Below are 19,478 nucleotides of genomic sequence, written 5' to 3'. Positions count from 1 at the left end.
CATTGGAGCTCTCTATATTTGAGGTGAACTTTCTGATCTTTGGTATTGTTATGGATTACTTGTCATTTTTATATTTCTTGTATCTCTTCAGTGAGACTTGAGGATGGGCTTGAAAAAAAAAGTGTTGGCAATTGTATAACTGTAAGATGAAGAAATGTTAAGTCTGAGCATCACATTATAGTGGTTCAGAGCACAAACTCTGGGGCAAGACTCCCTAAGTTATATTCTTAATGTTTTTATTGGTTCTTGTTAGATATACATGACAGTAGAATGTATTTTGACTTTTTATATGTACATTGAGTATTCTTGTGGTTGTACATGATGTAGAGTTTCAATAATGAACATAGAAATGTTATGTCAAGTTCATTCTACTGTATTTCCTATTCTCATCCTTCCTCCTTTTCCTTCATTCCCCTTTGTCTACTCCAATGAATTTCTATCCTCATCCCCCATTGTGAGTTAGTATCTGTATATTAGAACATTTAGCCTTTGTTTTTTTTTTTTTTTTTTGAATTATCTTATTTCCCTGACCATGATATTCTTAAGCTCCATCTATTTGCCGGCAAATGTCATAATTTCATTCTTCCTTAAGGATGAGTTATATTCTTTTGTGTTTATATACCACATTTCTTTATCCATTCATTTGTTGAAGGGCACTTAGGTTGGTTTCATAGTGTAGCTATTGTGAGTTGGACTACTATAAACACTGATGTGGTTGTGTCCTTTGGATATAAAATGAGGAGTAGAATAGCTAGGTCAAATTGTGGTTCCATTCCATGTTTTCTGAGGAATCTCCATACTGCTTTCCAGAGTGGTTAAACCAATATTCAGTCCCATCAGAATGTCTGAGTGTACCTTTCCACCCATATCCTTGCTGACGTTTATTGTTACTTGTATTCTTGATAATTGCCATTCTTATTGGAGTAAGATGTAATCAGTGTAGTTTTAATTTGCATTTCTCTAATTGCTAGATATGTTGAACATTTTTCATATATTTGTTGACCATTTGTGTTTCTTATTCTGTGAAGTGGTTGTTTAGATCATTTGTCTATTTATTGATTGTTTTATTTGGGTTTTTTTTTTGTATAAGGTTTTTTGAATTGTTTATATATTCTGAAGATTTATGCTCTGTCTGAGGTGCATAACTATTGAAACTATTCTCATCTTTCCTCCTTTCCCTTCATTCAAAGGGAAAGATTTTGGCAAAGATTTTCTCCCATTCTGTAGGCTCTCTCTTCATGTTCTTGATTTTTTTCTTTGCAGTAAAGAAGCTTTTTAGTTTGAATCCATTCCATTTATTGATTCCTGATTTTACTTCCCGCATTGTAGGAGTCTTATTGAGGAAGTTGGTTCCTAAGCCAACATGAGAGAGTTGGTCCTACTTTTTCTTCTAGTAGGCACAGGGTCTCTGGTCTAATGCCTAGGTCCCTGGTCCAATTTGAGTTGAATTTTGTGCAGGGTGAGAGGGGTTCAATTTAATTTTGCTACCTATGGATTTCCAGCTTTACCACCACCATTTATTGAAAAGTTTTTTTTTTCTTCCAATGTATCTTTATGGCACTTTTGTCTTATATGAGATAAAATTGTATTTATGTGGGGTTTTCTCTGTTTTCTTTCTTGTACCATTGACCTTCATGTTTGTTTTCATGCTAATACCATGCTTTTTTGTAATTACAGTGCTGTAGTATAATTTAAGGTCTGGTATTGTGATGCCTCCTGCTTCACTTTCTTTTTTTTTTTTTTTTTTGCTGTGGATTACTTTGGCTATTTGGGCCTCTTATTTTTCCAAATGAATTTCATGACTGCTTTTTCTATTTTTGTGAAGAACATCATTGAAATTTTAATAGGAATTGCATTAAATCTGTATAGAACTTTTGATAGTATGACCATTTTGACAATATTAATTCTGCATATTTATAAACATGGGAGATCTTTCCATCTTCAAACATCATCTTCAGTTTCTTCCTTTAGTGCTCTTTAGTATTTGTTGTGGAAGTCTTTCAACTCTTTTGTTAGATTGATTCCAAAATATTTCATTGTTTTTGAGGCTATTGTGTATGGGATAGTTTTCCTAATTTCTCTTTCAGTTGGTTCATCATTGTTGTGAAAGAACATAATTGATTTAATGATGTTAAGTTTATATCCTACTGATTTGCTGGGAGTTTTCTCATGGAATGTTTTTGGTCTTCTGAGTATATGTTATTGGCAACTAGGGATAATTTGAGTTCTTCTTTGTGTATTTGTATCACTTTCTTTCTTTTGTCTAATTGCTTTGGCTAGAGTTTCAAGTAATATATTGAGTAAAAGTGGTGAAAGAGGGCATCTTTGTATTATTCTGGATTTTAGAGAGAATGATTTGCATTTTTCTCTTTTTACAATGATCTTGCCCTTTGTTATAATATATATATATATATATATATATATATATATATATATATATATATATATATCTTTTACAATGTTGAGATATGTTCCTACTATTCCTAATTTTTCTAGTGAATGGATACTGTATTTTGTCAAATACTTTTTTTACTATCTATTGAGATAATCATGTTATTATTGTTTTTAAGACTGTTAATACATTTATTAATATTTGTATGTTGAATCAACCTTGCATCCCTGGAATGAACCCCACTTGAGCATGGTTCACTATCTTTTAAATATGTTTTTGTATGTAATTTCAAAGTATTTTATTAAGAAGTTTTTCATCTATGTTCATCAGGGATATTGGTCTGAAGTTTTCTTTCACTGATGTGCCTTTGTCTGTTTTAGATATCAGGGTGATAATAGCTTCATAGAATGAGTTTGGAAGGGTTCCCGCCTTTTCTATGTCATGGAATAATTTGAGGAAGGTTGGTGTTAATTCTTCTGTGAAGGGCTTGTTGAACTCGGCTGAGACTCTGTATGATCCTGGGCTTTTCTTTGTTGCTAGGCTTTTGATGATGTCCTAAATTTCATTGTTGAAATGTTATCTGTTCAAATTTTCTATGTTCTCCTGATTCAATTTACATACATCATATGTTTCTAGAAATAAATTGATGTCTCAAGGTTTTTCATTTTATTAGAGTATAAATTATCAAACTATTGTCTGATTTTCATCTTCATTTTGGTAGTTTTCATGTTTATATTTCCTTTTTCATCAAGAATTTTAATCATTTGTTATATCCCTCTTACTCTTGGTTAACATGGGTAAGTGTTTATCAATATTATTTATTTTTTCAAAGAACTAACTTTTTGTTTCTTTGGTACTTTTTAATTGTCATTTGCTGTTGTAGTTGGTTCAGTTTCATTGATTTCAGCTGATTTTATTTATTATCTGTCTTCTATTAATTTTGTTGTGGATTTGTTCTTTGTTCTAGGCCTTTGAGATGTAAAGTTAAATTATTTATCTGGATACTTTCTATTCTTTTAATGAACAAGTTAAATGCAGTGAACATTCCTCTTAGAATTGCCTTAATAGTGTCAATAGATTTTCATATTTTGCTGCTATTCTCATTTCCCTCTAAGTGTTTTGTTAATTTCATTCCTGTTTTCTCTGCTTTCCATTGATCAATGAATAGTGTATTAGTCTTCAGATTTTAGAGTTGTTTCCATTTTGTATATTATTGTTGTTTTCTAATTTCATTCCATTATGATATGATAGAATACAAGGTATTTCTTTATTTTTTTGTATTTTGTAAAAGTTGCATTTTGGTCTAAGATATGGTTATATATATATATATATATATATATATATATATATATATATATATATATATACACTGCCAGTAAGAGTATCTTTAGTCATTCTATATATTCTCTCTCTATATATATATATTATATATCATAATGATAATATATAAGATATATTATAAGATACATATTTTATGTAATATCTATATATGTTATGTGTACATTATTAATTATATTTTTATTTCTATAGCTCCTTTCTTTAGTTTTTGTGTAGTGATGAGAGAGGTGTGTTAAACTTATCAAGTATTCTTGTATCTGGTTTATTTGATTCTTGAACTTGAAAGGATTTGTTTGATGAATGTAGATGTTTCATCATTTGGGGCATAAATATTTACAATTGTTATATCTTGTTGATTTAAAATTCATTTAAGCAGTATGGAATATCCTTCTTTGTCCCTTCTGATTAACTTTGGCTTGAAATCTTCTTTTTCTGATATGAGGATAGAAACCTTTGCTTGTTCTTGAGATCCATGTGAATGATATGCCTTTTTCCCCATCCTTTTACCTTCAGTCTGTGGGTGTCTTTGCCTATGAGGTGAGTCTCTTGGAGACAGAATATTGTTGGGTCTTGCTTTTAAATCCAATATGCCAATCTATGTCATTTGATTGATGAGTTTAGGCCATTTACATTCAGTGGTATTATTGAGAAATAATTTTTATTCCCTGTCATTTTTATTTATTTCTGGCTTTTAATTTGAGTCATTGTCTCCTTTGGCTATGCTTTCAGTATAATTCCCTTCTCTGCTGGTTTTCACTTTTACTTTTCATTTCTTTTTGAAATATTTTATTGAGTATGTTTTTTAGTGCACATTTTCTAGTTGTGAATTCTTAACTTTTACTTATCATGGAAGTTTTTTTATTTCATCATCAGTTCTGAAGCTTAATTTTGTTAGTATAGTAGTCTGGCTGGCATCCATTTTCTTTCAGAGCTTGGTATATATTATTCCAAGACATTCTAGTTTTGGGGTCTGAGTTGAGAAATCAGCTGAGATCCAGATTGGTTTCCCTCTAAATGTGACCTGTCGTTTTTCTCTAGCAACTTTTAAAGTTCTATTCTTATTCTTTATGTTAGGCATTTTCATAGTAATGTGCCTTTGTGTGGGTCTGTTGGAATTTTGTATATTTGGAGTCCTGTAAGCCTCCTGTATTTGATTTCCATTTCATTCTTAAGGTTATGGATTTTCTGATATTTCATTGAAAAGATTGAACATTGCTTTGGTTTGTATTTCAGCCTTCATTTAGCTTGATAAATCTAGAATTTAGTCTTTTCATATAATCCCTTATTTCTTGGATATTCTTTTCATGGTTTCTTAACATCTTTTATCCATGGCCAACTTTACTTTCAAGATTTTATATTTTGTCTTTATTGCCTAAAACTCTGTCTTCCAAGTGGTCTGGTCTGCTGGTGATAATTTTCATTGAATTTTTTATTTGGTTTATTGACTCCTTCATTTTGAGGATTTCTGTTTGATTTTCCCCCCAAATCTGTATCTCTTTATTTTAGTGATCTTTCACTTTCTGTATTTTCTCTCTGATTTCATTCCTTACATTGTCCTTACCTCACATGTCAGTTTTTAACTCTGAACAGTCTAAACTCCTTCTCTGACATATTTTCCACTGTGTTGTCTATGGATTCTGTTACTGAGGTATTTTGGTTTGTTTGGGGTGATTTTTTACTTTGCTTTTTCATGCTGTGTCAACCCATATAAAAGTATGGATCTGAGGCAGTACAGTTTTGATCCTGTGGACTTACAGTGTCCCTGAAGACTACACAGTTTAGGAGCCAATGAATAATAATAATAACCAATTTAAACAATATACAGCATTAAACCAAATAGTTACTGCTATGACCTATACATTGTTGATTGGCACAGTAAACAGAAATGATGTGATCATTTATTGCCCACAGTAAAAACAGAAAGTTTGCAAAAAGGTTTACAATTTCAAATGGTGAACAGGAAGAGAATAGAAGCAATGTAGGATATGTAGATTATGAGTAGGAAGAGAGAAAATTGAAGTTAAAACTTAAAGGGGACTGAAAGAGAGAACAGTAGAGATTGACTGTTAACAGAAGAGAGAAAGAGAAGGGAAACAGATAAGTGTGAGAGAAAAGTATGTAAAATAAAATAAATAAATATAAAAATAGAAGAATACATAACAAAACTGAAGTATACTATTCAGAATCCTTGTCCTCAAAATACTGACCCATGAAAAATAACTTCTTCCCAAAATATTAGAAATGATAAAAAAGAAACAAATATGTATATATTACCATGAATCATTCAGTTCACAAATAAAGAGATAAAAGGAAAAAGGGGGGGAGATGAAAACTTACAGAATTGTTTCATTGGAATTCAGAAAATTCTCAGTTTCCCTTTTCAGCAGTGTTAGGTGGGGTGGGCTGGAGTGTGAGAGAGAAGATCCGATTGGTAGAGCTCCTGGAGGTGGGGTTTAAGCTTGGTCAGTTTCCAGGTTCTTCCTTGAATGTCAATTGGTCCAAAGATTTTTAAATCAGCTCAACTCCAGTTCCCAGCAGTTACTTGTTCACACTGGGAGACTCCACCCCAGAAATCTCTCTTGGGTTCCACTTGTGCAGTGTAGGAGTCAGTCCTTAGTTCCCTCTGTCATGCTTGGATTCCAAAATTACTGGTCTCTCAGGTTTAATCTCTAAACTCAATCACTCCCACCCCCATCCTTTTGAATTCCTTGATAGGTGAAGCTCTCCCAGCTGGCCTTTTAAACCACCAGCGTCAAGTTGGATGGGTTTCTATGACCTGTATTCTCCTGTGTAAATTTTTTCCACGTTTGATTTTCTCCTCGTCACTTAGCCACTCTCTATGTCATGTGGTATTGGTTTGCCAGTCCTGTAGTTAGGGATTAGCTACCCATGCTGTCAGCTTCTGTACTGCACCTGCAGAATGGCTCCATCCTGTTTTCTGTAGGCAACTTGGAGAGATGTGGCTTCTTTTCTTCACTAGGATATTGTGCAGAGTGCTTTTTTGAGTTAGTGTGTAGTGTCTTTGAACTTTGACATCTCTATACCCAGACACACCAGTGGTCTCCTAAAAATGTGGGTTCCTTTACTTAATTCTCTTATCTTTCCACTTTGCTTGTCTGGGAAGCACTCTGAGTGCACCACCAGTGGCAGCAATGGTGCTGGGGATTACTTGCTTTCTTTTATTTTTTTTAATACTGGGGATTGAACTCAAGGGCACTCAACTACTGAGCCACAACCCCAATCCTATTTTGAATTTTATTTTGAGACAGGGTCTTGCTGATTTGCTAATAAGTCCTTGCTGTTGCTGAGGCTGACTTTGAACTCAGGATCCTCCTGATTTAGCCTCCCCAACTGCTGGGATTATAGGCCTGTGTCACTGCACCTGGCATTTCCTTATTTTATTATAGCCAACCTCCTGAGTTCCCTTTCTGTTTTGAATGTTCAATATTAGTTCCTGGTAAAGTCTATTTTTAAATTTTTTTTTACCTACCTTTCTAAGAATCTGCTGAGTTGCTTTCTTGGTTTCATGCCACTGAGCAGCCAGGGGAAAAAAAAAAAAAAAAAAAAAAACCTCTCCTGTTCCACCATCTTGAAAATCTTTGCTTTTCTTTCTTTTGATAGCATAGACATTAGTCATGTGACATAATCTCTGTGTACCTCATTTTCTTCATGAAGAGTATTATAACAATGTCAATTTTAAATGATGTTAAGAGATTTAAATGGGTCACTATTTTTAAATTTCCTGTAATGGTATTTGACATTTAATAACTGCTAGGTAAGCATTTGTTAAGTAAAAATGAATGTAGCTACATATATGAATTTACACCAAATTATGATTAGTTGCAGTATGTATTTGAATTATTTAAATAATCAAGATTGTATCTTTCTCTGTTTAATTTTCTACAGCATACTGTGAACCTCATTATTATTATCAGTTCACAGCTCGGTACCATGCAGCTCCCTGCAATAGTATCTATAATATTTCCTTTGAGAAGAAACTTCTTCAGATTTTAAGCAAATTGGTTCTTGACCTTTCATGTGAAATTTCCTTACTTAAATCTGAATGCCATCGTGTTAAAATGCAAAGAGCTGGTTTACAAAATGAATTGTTCTTTACATTTTCAGGTAAGTGTAAAAACTTTCTTAAAAAAAATAAATCACATAACCAATTTTGAATACTTTATGAATTACCAGCAATATTTTTGGAATATAAATTGTATAAATTAAGTATATTTTCTATTCTGTGTTTTGATTTTAGGGCTAATAACTCCCAAATAAAGTCCCAATTTAGGTACTCAATGAGAAGTTTGCTCTTTCAAATAACTTAAACCCTCCTTTGATAATTTACTATAGGATGGAATTTAGCATAGGATATATTGTGATATTTAGTTACAATGGTTTAATATGTGAAAACATCTAATTAGAAGGTTGGTTAACATTGTAGACCAGACAACCATTTAGCTTCCTGTACTTTTCTTGATCTAAAGGGAAGCCTAAAGACAAAGAATCAACTTGAGTTGCATGGATTTTAGATTTATAAATGGTCTGTTTAAGAATGCTCTTTCAGGGATCCTACAGAATGGGAGCAACTTTTTACCACATGTGCATAACATCGAGTGCTAATCTCTAGGAAAGATAAAGAACTCAAAAATCTTACTTCAAAAAAAACAAATAACCCAATCAATAAATGGACCAAAGAACTGAACAGAGACTTCTCAGAAGCTGATGGAAAGTTAATCAACAAATGTATGAAAAAATGTTCATCATCTCTAGTAATTATAGAAATGCAAATCAAAACTACTCTAAAATTTCATCTCCCTCCAGTCATGGCAGCTATTAAAAATACTATGTGTTGGCGATAAGTGTTGGCAAGTATGTGGGGAAAAGGGCACTCTCATATGTTGCTGGTGGGACTACAAATTGGTGCAGCCATATGGAAAGAAGTATGGAAAACTGGGAATGGAACTACAATTTGACCCAGCTATCCCACTCCTGGTTTATATCCAAAGGACTTAAAAACAGGATACTACAGGGACACAGCCACACCAATTTTATAGCAGCACAGTTCACAACAGATAAATTGTGGAATCAACCTAATTGCCCTTCAGTAGATGAATGGATAAAGAAAATGTGGTATATATATACAATGGATTATTACTCAGCGTTAAGAGAATAAAATCATGGCATTTGCAGGTAAATGGATAGAGTTGGAGAATATAATGCTAAGTGAAGTAAGCCAATCTCTAAAAACCAAATGCCAAATGATTTCTCTTACACAAGAATGCTTATTCATAAAGGGGATGCTGGGGGAGCATGGAAGCAATAGACAAACTTTAGATAGGGAAAAGGGGAGGAAGGGGAAGGGAAAGGGTATGAAGGTAAGAAAGACCGTGGAATGAGATGGACGTCATTACCCTAACTACATCTATGAAGACACAAATGGTGTAACTCTACTTTGTGTACTACCAGAGACATGAAAAATTGTGCTCTATATGTGTAATATGAATTGAATAGCATTCTTCTGTCATATATAACAAATTAGAATAAATAAAATTTAAAAAAATAGAAAAAAAGGAATGCTGTCTCGGGAGTAGCCATCCGTGTGTGTGTGTGTGTGTGTGTGTGTGTGTGTGTGTGTTTTAATTTTGTGTCTTTTAAAAAAAATTTGATGTTTTTCTATAGTGGGGATTGAACCTACATGTATATTACCACTGAACTACATTATTTTTTTTTTATTTTGAGACTTGTTCTTATTAAGTTGTTTCAGGTAGGCCTTGAAATTATGATCCTCCTGCTTTAGCCTCTATGTTACAGGCATGCATCACAGCATTCCACTGAGCTCATTCATGTGTTTTATAGCATGCTTCCCCTCCCATTTCATCTCAAAAGCTATTGCTTGCTATATTCCTTTCTTCTTCCATATTTTCCTTTGATTTCTCTGTAATCAGTGTTTGATGATACTTACCTATTTCCCTAACTTTTTCTTCTCTTTCTTTTCTCTCCCATTCATATTTTGATCATTTAGTATTGAATTTTGAAAGACAATTGTATGACATTTAGATTTAAAGGCAAAGGACATAAGCATTTCAACCTAATTTCCAGTCTTGATCTTCCTTGCCAAGTTTTTCTCAAAAAAAAAAAAACCAAAAAAACAAAAACCCTGAAATTTGTCTCCAATCCCTAAAACAAATTACCAGAGGCAGACTGTTTGTTTAGTTTTTTAGTTTTTCAAAAATCCAAAGACTTTGTAAATTTTGTAACTTCTCAGTGTTTCTATGACAGCTTGATGTTGATTGCAATTACATAGTTTACTATCTGCTACTCTATTTTTGCCACACACAAAAAAAAGCCATTGGAATTTTGCTAGGGATTCTATTAAAATCTGTATATGGGTTTGGGTATTATTGCCAGCTTAACAGTATTGTATGTTAGTTTACAAACATAGAATATCTATCCATTAATTTAAGAACTTTGCTTCATTTCAGAGTGTTTTATAGTTATCAGTATAGAAAACTTAGTGACAAATTTAGTTCTTATTGATATAATTATACAAAATAATGGATTCATTGTGGCATATTTTATATGTACATAACATAATTTGGTCAGTTTCATTTCTCAGTACCTTTCCTTTCTATCCTCTCCTCCCTCTCTCCAATCTTCAACCTCTGGTGTACTGTCTTCCTTCTCTTTTCAGGACCATCCTCTTTGTGCATTTTCCTTCTAACTCCCACATATAAGAGAAAAATATATGGCCCTTGATATTTCTTAGTCTGTTTTATTTCATTTAACATGATGTTCTATGCTTCCATCCATTTACTTGCAAGTCCTATAATTTTGCTCTTTATGCCTTCATAAAATTCCATTGTGTATATATATCACATTTTGCCTATCCATTAGTTGATGGACACCAGCTGGTTCCATAACTTGGTCATTGTAAATTGTGCTACTATACCATGCATACACATGTATAACCACAGTATGATGCCTTTAGTTCTTCTGGAAAACACTGAGCTCATATGTTGGTTCTATTCCTACTCTTTTGAGAAACTCCATACTTAACTTTTTTAATGGTTTCACTAATTCACAACCCTACCAACAGTGTATAAGTGTTCCCCCCATCTTCACCAGCATTTATTATTATTATTTGTATTCTTGATGATTGCTGTTTTAATTGAGTAAGATGTAAGTTCAGTGTTGTTTTGATTTGTACTTTCTTGATTGCTAACACTTTTTTCACATATTTTTGGTCATTTCTATTTTTTCTTTTGAGAAATGCCTGTTTAGATCCTTTGCCCATTTATTAAATTGGTTGGTTTTTTTTTTTTCAGTGCTAAGTTTTTTTCTGTATATTTTAGATATTAATCCTGTGTCTTAAGAGTAACTGACAAAGATTTTCTTATATTATATTTGCTCTCTCTTTATAGTCTTGATTCTTTTGCTCTATAGAAGTTTTTCAATCTAATATCATTCCACTTATTAATTGTTGGTGTTACTTTCTGAACTTTAGGGTCATATTGGGGAAGTTACTGCCTGCTCCTACATGTTAGACCCTGTGTTTTCTTCTAGAAGATGCAAAATTTCTCTTCATTACTAGGTCTTTCATTTTCTTTAAGTTAGCGATTATGAAGGGTGCGAAATTGGGCCCTAGGTTCACTAAGTTTGCGTTTTACATATGGATATCCAGTTTTCTTCAGTGCCATTTGTTTAAAAGGCTGTCCTTTCTCCATTGAATGCTTTTGGCACATGTGTTAAGAATCAGATGACTGTATGTATGTGGGTTTGTTCCTTTGTCTTCTGTACTATTCCATTGATCTTCATGTCTATTTCACTACCACTGCTATACTATGTGGACTTATCTCTGTTTTGTATTCTGCTCTGCTGGTCTGCATGTTTGATTTTGTGTGGTATTGTGCTGTTTTAGTTACTATGGCTCTGTAGTATAATTTTCAATCAGGTATTGTAATGCCTCTAACATTACTCTTTTTAATTAGAATCGCTTTGACTATTCCGGATTTTTTTACCTTTCATAAAATTGTAGGAATATGTTGTGAAGAATGTCATTGACATTTTGATGGGGATCATGTTTTTATTGTTAAGATTGTTCACCTCCTTGGTTAGATTTAGTCTTATTTTTTTATTCTATTGTGAATCAATTTGGTTCATTCATTATTCAGCAGATTCCTTATTGACATATAGAAAAGCTATTATTTTTTGATTTTTGTTTTCTGCTATTTTGCTGAATTTATTTATCAACTTTGAAAGTCTTGTGGTGGGGTTTTTGAATCTTTTAAGTGTAGGATTATATCATTTAGAAACACTGATAATTTGACTTCTTCTTGTAAAACTTGTATCCTTTTATTTCCTTCTCTTGACTAACTGCTCTGGCTAAAATTTCAAGTACTATATTTTGTAGGAGAGGTCAGAATGGATATTTTAGTCTTGCTCCTAATTTTAGAGAAGATGATTTCAATTTTTCCCTATTCAATATGATGCTGGCTTTGGGATTTTCATATATAGCATTGATGAGGTTCATTGATGAGTTTATTCTGTCCCTAGTTTCTTCAGTGTTTTTATCATAAATGGGTATTGAATTTTGTAAAAGGCTTTTTTTCTGCATCTTTTGAGGTAGTCATATGATTTTCCCTTAATTCTGCATTTGTGATGAATAATATTTTTTGGTTTGCATATGTCCAGTCAACCTTGTATCCTTGGGGTAAAAGCAACTTGATCCTAATGTAAAATCTTCTTAATGCATTTGAATACAAATTGCTAATGTTTTTAAGGATTTTTGTATCTATGTTTATCAGGCACATTGGTCTGTAGTTTTCTTTTCTTGATGTCTTCTTATCTGGTTTTGGTATCAGGATAAGATTGGCTTCATAAAATGAATACAGGTGTTTACAGGTGTTCTTTCCACCTTCAACTTCATGGAATAATTTGACGATCATTGATTATAGTTCTTCTTTAAAGGTCTGGTAAAATGCATCTGGGGAAAGATTTGGTCCTGGGATTTTCATTGTTGGAGAGGTTTACTTTGTTGCTGTTGTTTTGTATTTTTTTAAATTATAGCCTCAGTCTCATTGCTTATTATCAATTTGTTTAGATATTATCTTCTTTTTTTGTTTCAATTTTGTTTGGGTCATACATGTCTAGAAATCTGTCTATTTCTTCTAGATTTTCCAATTTATTGGAATATAAGTTTTTAAAATAGTCACTAATTAATCTCTTGATTTCAGAAATGTCTTTGGCAATATCTTCTTCTTTATCTCTATTTTTATTAATTTGAGTCTTTACTTTGGTTAATTTGTTAAAGGTTTATCAATATTGTTTATCCTTCAAAAGAACCAACTCCTCTTTCATTGATCTTTTGTATTGTTTTTTTATTGTATATTTAATAATTTCATTTGTGATCTTCCCTTCTACTATTTTGGAATTGTTTTATTCTTATTTTTCTAGGACCTTGAGATACATACTAGGTTGTTTATGTGGGATTTTTATGATGTATGCACATAAGCACGCATAGCTATAAACTTTCCTCTTTGAAACCACTTCATAGTGTCCCAGAGATTCTGGTGTGTTGTATTTGCTATTCTCCTTTATTTCTAGGAATTTTCAAATTTATCCCCTGATTTCATCTCTGATCTGTTCATCATTCAAAAGTGTATTGTTCACTGTGTGGTGGCACAGGCTTGAAATCCCAGCTGTTTGGGAGGCTTAAGACAGGAGGATCACGAGTTCAAAGCTAGCCTAAGCAATGGTGAGCAACTCAGTGAGACCCTGTCTCTAAATAAAATACAAAATGGGGCTAGGGATATGGCTCAGTGGTCAAGTGCCCCTGAATTCAATCCCCGGTAACAAAAAAAAAAAAAAAAAAAAAAAAAAAAAGGTGTATTGTTCAATCTCCATGTATTTATGTAATTTCTATTGTTTGTTTTTCTTGCTAATGATTTCTAATTTCATTTTCTTGTCATCTGTTAAGTGCAAGAAGTTAAATTTATTTTTTAAAAATCTTGTAAGACTTGCTTCATGATCTAAGATGTTGTCTATTTTAAAGAAGGTTCTATGAGAGTCTGAGAAGAGACTGAATTCAGCTGTTGTTACATGAAATATTCTATAGATGTCTTTTAGTTCCATTTCATATGTATTATTTTTTAGGTTTGACAAAAGAATTTTTATTAGTTTTATATTTGGACAGTCTGTCTCTTCATGAAAGAAGTATATTGAAATCATCTAGTATTATTGTATCGGCATCAGAATCTTTATGTTGAATAGTGTGTATTTTATGTAATTAAATAATTTGGGGCACACGTATTTACTATCATTTTGTTTTCCTTTTGGATTCTTCCCAGTATGAAGTGACCTTCTTTGTCTCTTCTTAATTTTGTCTTGAAGTCTGCCTTATCCAAAATGAGAATAGTTATTCCTTCTTGCTTTAGACCTTCATTTGCATGGAATATCATTTTCCATTCTTTCCCTTCAGCTTATGAATGTCTTTTCCTGTAAGTAAGCAACATATGATTAGGTCTTGTTTTTTAATTCAGTCTGCTAGTTTATGTTTTTTTTTTAATTTAAATGTGGAGACCATTTATATTGTGTTATTACAGGTATTTATTTCCTCCCATTTTTTATTCATTTCTAATGTTTAATTCAGTCCTAATACTCATTTTCTCAGCTACTTTTCTAATGAAATTCATCTATTCACAAACTCAGGGATTTTTTCTTTCTTCTTCTTCTCTTCTTCTTCAAAACCAAACAAAACTTTTATGTGTAGTATTTCTTTAAGTATTTTTGTAGTGCTGCCTTAGTACTCCTGAATTCTTTTAGTTGTTGTTTTTCTTGGAAGATTTTTATTTCTTCACTGATTCTGAAGGATAGCTTTGCTTTTATTTATTTTCCTTAATGGAAGCTTTGATTATTGAATTTTTATCTTCTCTAATGTGTATTCACTTTGTTATAAATTTCTCTGTAAGCACTCTGTGCCACAAATTTTAATAAGTTGTGTTTTCACATTTATGTAGTTTGAAATATATAATTTTTCTTGACAAATCATAAGTTATATATTAATGTTTTAAATGTCAAGGTTCTTGGGATTTTCCAGGTATTTTCTGTTATGGATTTATAGTTTGATGCTTTTGTGGACTGAATGCATACATTGTATTGTTTATATTTTTTTTAAAAAATGTTAATATCTTTAATATGACCCCAAATGTGATCCTATTAGTGAAGGTTTAATGTGAGCTTGAAAATAATGTTCATTTACTGTTGTTGTATGAAATATTTTCTGAATGTCAGTTTAGTACAATTGAAGGGTGGTATTTCTCAGGTCAACTGTATTCTTTTTCACTTTTTTGCTTTTTAGATTTTTTAGTTACTAATAGAGAGGTATTGATATCTCCACATATAATAGTTGTTTCTTGTATTTTCCTTACAGTTTTAATAATATTTTGCCTCACGTTGCTGTGTTCTCTATTGTTAGGTACATACACATTAGAGATTCTGGTGTCTTTGTGGATAATTGATTTATTCCTGATAATTATGTTTGCTTTCATCTACTTTCTCTGAAATTATGATACTCCAGCTTTTTTATTTTGATTCATATAAGCATGGCAAATGAAAGGAATTCATAAAGATTTTAAAATGGATTGAGCAGTCAGAAAAAAGAATCAATCAACTTGAAGATAGTCATTAAAAGTATTTAGTCAGTGAAGAACATAAAATAATGAAGTTAGGAGACCTGTAGGATAACACCAAATGTATCACATACACATAAAATCGGAGTTAAAATAAGAGAAAAGAAAAACAAAACAGAATGAATATTTAAATAACAAACAGTTAAAATTTCCCAAATTTGAAAAAGGTATAAATTTACATGTATAAGATGATCAGAGAAATCCACATAAATCCCAGGGGAAATGCAAGGAATTCCACATTGTGTCATATTATAATCAAACTGTCAAGTGTGAAAGAGAAAGACAGAATCTTGAAAGCTGCAAGAAAGAAGTAATTTGTCACATATAATGAGTCATGGAGGGTAGTATATATTGTTCATACTGAACCTTTTCTTTATATTTTAAAAAGGTTCAGTATGAACAATATATACTACCCTCCATGGTTTTTAATGAGAAGTCTGATGTTGATCTTATTATAAGACTCATTATATGTGAGCAAAGAGATGGAGAAAAATATGCCATGCTTATATGAATCAAAATTAAAAAGCTGGAGTATCATAATTTCAGAGAAAGTAGATGAAAGCAAACATAATTGTTTTTCAAATTTGGGAAATTTTAACTGTTTGTTATTTAAATATTCATTCTGTTTTCTTTTTTTTTTTCTCTTATTTTAACTCCGATTTTATGTGTATGTGATACATTTGGTGTTATCCTACAGGTCTCCTAACTTCATTTTTTTATGTTCTTCACTGACTAAATACTTTTAATGACTATCTTCAAGTTGATTGATTCTTTTTTCTGACTGCTCAATCCATTTTAAAAATCTTTATAAATTCCTTTCATTTGTTGTAATTTTGTGTTCTAGAATTTTTATTAGATTCCTTTGTATTATTTAACTTTTTTATATTCTTTGTCAAGACAGGATTTTCCTGATTTTTTTTAGTTTTTTTGTCCATAATTTTCTCCAGCTCCTTGAACATATGGGAGATAGTTGATTCAAAGATTTTATCTAGTAAATACACATTAAAGTTTTTTAGACACTCTGTGGGCTCTAATGTATGGGAGATATTACTAAGGAGATGGATGATTGAGGTCTTCCATAGTAAATTGTTGATTTTTAGAAAGAATTGTATAGAAAACAAACAATATCATGTATACATTTTTGGAGCACTCTATAATAACTAATGAGAGATATGGGTAGGAGTATAGGGAAAATCAAGTTGTTATGATTGCTAATGGCTAAAATATTAGTAGCTTTGTTGGTCTGAAATATTTATGATTTTAATCATATTCACACAAATGTTAAAGAATGGGGGAAATTCACATTATTCAGCCTATTCTTTTATAGAATGTGAAAATCTTGAGAGTAAATAATATGTCTGTTTATCTGTTTATTAGTGATAGATCTAGGACTCAAAATAAGATTTCTTTCTATATATTTTGATGAATAGTTGAGAGAAAATAAAGGTTTTAGAGCTTTAATGAGGCAGTGAGATTGATGCTATGATTCAGAAAGATTATTAATAGAAATCCTTTGTTTCCTATTTCTACTTTCAGTTTTAAGTCTTGGTAGTATAGTAGGAATTTTTTCAGTATTGAATTTGTTTACTTATATATTCCAAATACCTAGAACAATACTATCTGGCGCATAGTTGGCTCCTGGTAGTTATTTGATAAATAATGAGACATAAGTGTATGAATATGTTTTTCATTTCAGTTATGATGGCCACTACCATAATCCAGTCTCATTTTCTTTCCAGTATTATTAGCAGAGTTCATCTTGCATTTATCACTTTATCGGAAAACATTAAGAATTGATTTGAGCTAGTGACACACATTATAATATATGGTCAGAGTTAAATATACGATTGAATGAATGTACACACACTTATGCATACATATGCTATACAAGTTGAAATAAATCTATCATTAAACTTTTATAAAATAAAAATAACCAAGCATTATCAAGAAATTTAATTAAGTTTATTATAGAAGAGAGGTTTTCTTGATTTACATAAAACAAATATTTGGCTTAGGTTCATTCTGAAGAGTTACATAATATTAGAAAAAATTGCTTAAATTTTTAATGGAAGAGGAATATTAGACAAATGATCTTCAAAATCCAATTTAAATATTGTGATGCAGTACATTAGAACCTTGATAAAATATAATATATTTTCTCACTTTCATATCTAGATACTGAAAAAGAACCCAAGCCATGTACAGATCATAATTGTGAATCTTCTAAAAGACTATCTAAGGTATGTTATGTGACCCTGGAAAAGAAAAAAAAAAAGTTGAATGAACATGCTCAGTGTTTAAGTAAGCTTCTTAGCTATTTATAAAATTATCTGACCCCCACAGTTAGGAATTTCAACAATAAAAATAAAATTTCATTCAGTAATAAAAGTAATATAATTGATATTTTATAGAATATTTTCAAATTTAATATTTTGTAACTGATTATATAAAAAGAATGCTTTTCCATTTATTTGGCCTTCTTTGCCATTGCTAGTCAATACATAATTATTATTTATAATGTCACATCTACTAAGGAGACTCGGTAAGGAGGATCACAAGTTTGAGGTCAGTTGGGGCAACTAAGTGAGACTCTTGTCTCAAAATAAAATTTTAAAGGCTGGGAATGTAGCTCAGTGCTTGCCCAGCATGTGGTAGGCCCTCCTGGGTTCAATCCTCAGTACTGGGGAAAAAAATGGACAAATCATTGTTGCAGTTGTCCCAAATTGTTTCAATTTCCAGTAGATATTTGCATACTAACCTTATATCATGCCACTTTCTAAATTCACTTGTTAGTTCCAGTGTTTTATAGATTAATTAGGATTTTTTTGGTAATACATCATGTAATCTACAATGGACACATTTTTACTACATTCTAATTTTTATGCTTTTTATTTCTTTGTCTGATCTTGTTTGAATGCTAGAATCTACAGAATAACCGTGAATAGATGTGGTGAGCATGGACATCTTTTTTTCTTGTTTCTAGTCCTAGGGGAAAAGCATTTAATCTTTCCCCATCGAGTGTGATGTTCACTCTAGTTTTCATAAGTGCCTTTTATCAGAATGAGGAAATTCTTTTCTATTCCCATTTACTGGTGTATATTATAAACGGATATTAAATTTCATCAATTTTTTTTATGATTTTATTGAAAAATGCCCTCCACATCTGCATTATATTTATCAGTATTTTATTCTAGTTTTGTCCTAATATTCCATTATGGTTTTAATTTGCATTTCTCTAATGGTTTATTATGTTAATCCTCTTTTCATGTTTATTTGCCACCTACAAAATCTTAGGTAAAATGTCTGTTAAATATTTTTGCTCATCTTTTCATTGTATTGTTTTTTAAAATTGATGATTTAGAGGGTTCTTCATATCTTCTTGGTAATGGTCCTCTTTGAAATTTTTTATTTGTATTTTTTTTTACATTGTAAGCTGTGTAATCCTCATATTCACATGAATTCTTACCAAGAAGTTTTTAATTTTTATGAGATCAGTTTTTATTATTGTTTGCATATATTGAACCAACCTTGTATCCCTGAAATGAAACCTACTTGATCATCTTATTCATAGGTTTTTAAAATGCAGTTTTCTAATATCTTGTTGAGGATTTTTGCATGTATGTTTATCAGGGGCATTGGTGTTTGGTTTCCTAGATGTGTCCTAGATGTGTCTTTGTCTGATTTGGGTAGCAGGGTTATACTAGCTTCTTAGAATTAATTTCAGGGAAAATTTCAATTTTATGGAATAATTTGAGGGAGACTGGTGTGTTAGTTCTTCTTTAATGTCTGATAGAACTCAGTTAAGAATCCATCTGGTCCTGGGCTTTTTGTTGTTGGTAGGCTTTTAATTGCTGTTTCAATTTCATTTCTGGATATTGGTTTGTTTAGGTTTTCTGAATCTTTTTGGTTCAATTGGGGTAGATCATTTGTGTCCAGAAATTTGTCATTGTTTTTAAAAATAAACAGAATTAGAGATAAGAAATGAGTTGTTACCACAGACACTTCTGAAATACAGAAGATCAGGAGAAACCATTTTGAAAATTTATATTCCTATAAAC

General features: G+C 31.4%; 1 pseudogene; it reads left to right on the top strand.

Annotated features, from left to right (window-relative positions):
• The window catches only part of LOC139707138 (zona pellucida-binding protein 1-like), a 57,694-nt pseudogene that overhangs the window by 28,611 nt on the left and 9,605 nt on the right, over positions 1 to 19,478 (top strand).

Source organism: Marmota flaviventris, chromosome 9 (genome assembly GCF_047511675.1).
Source record: "Marmota flaviventris isolate mMarFla1 chromosome 9, mMarFla1.hap1, whole genome shotgun sequence".
Classification (NCBI taxonomy): Eukaryota; Metazoa; Chordata; class Mammalia; order Rodentia; family Sciuridae; genus Marmota; species Marmota flaviventris.
Note: the sequence above shows the minus strand (reverse complement) of the source record. Positions and strands in the feature narration are given on the sequence as shown.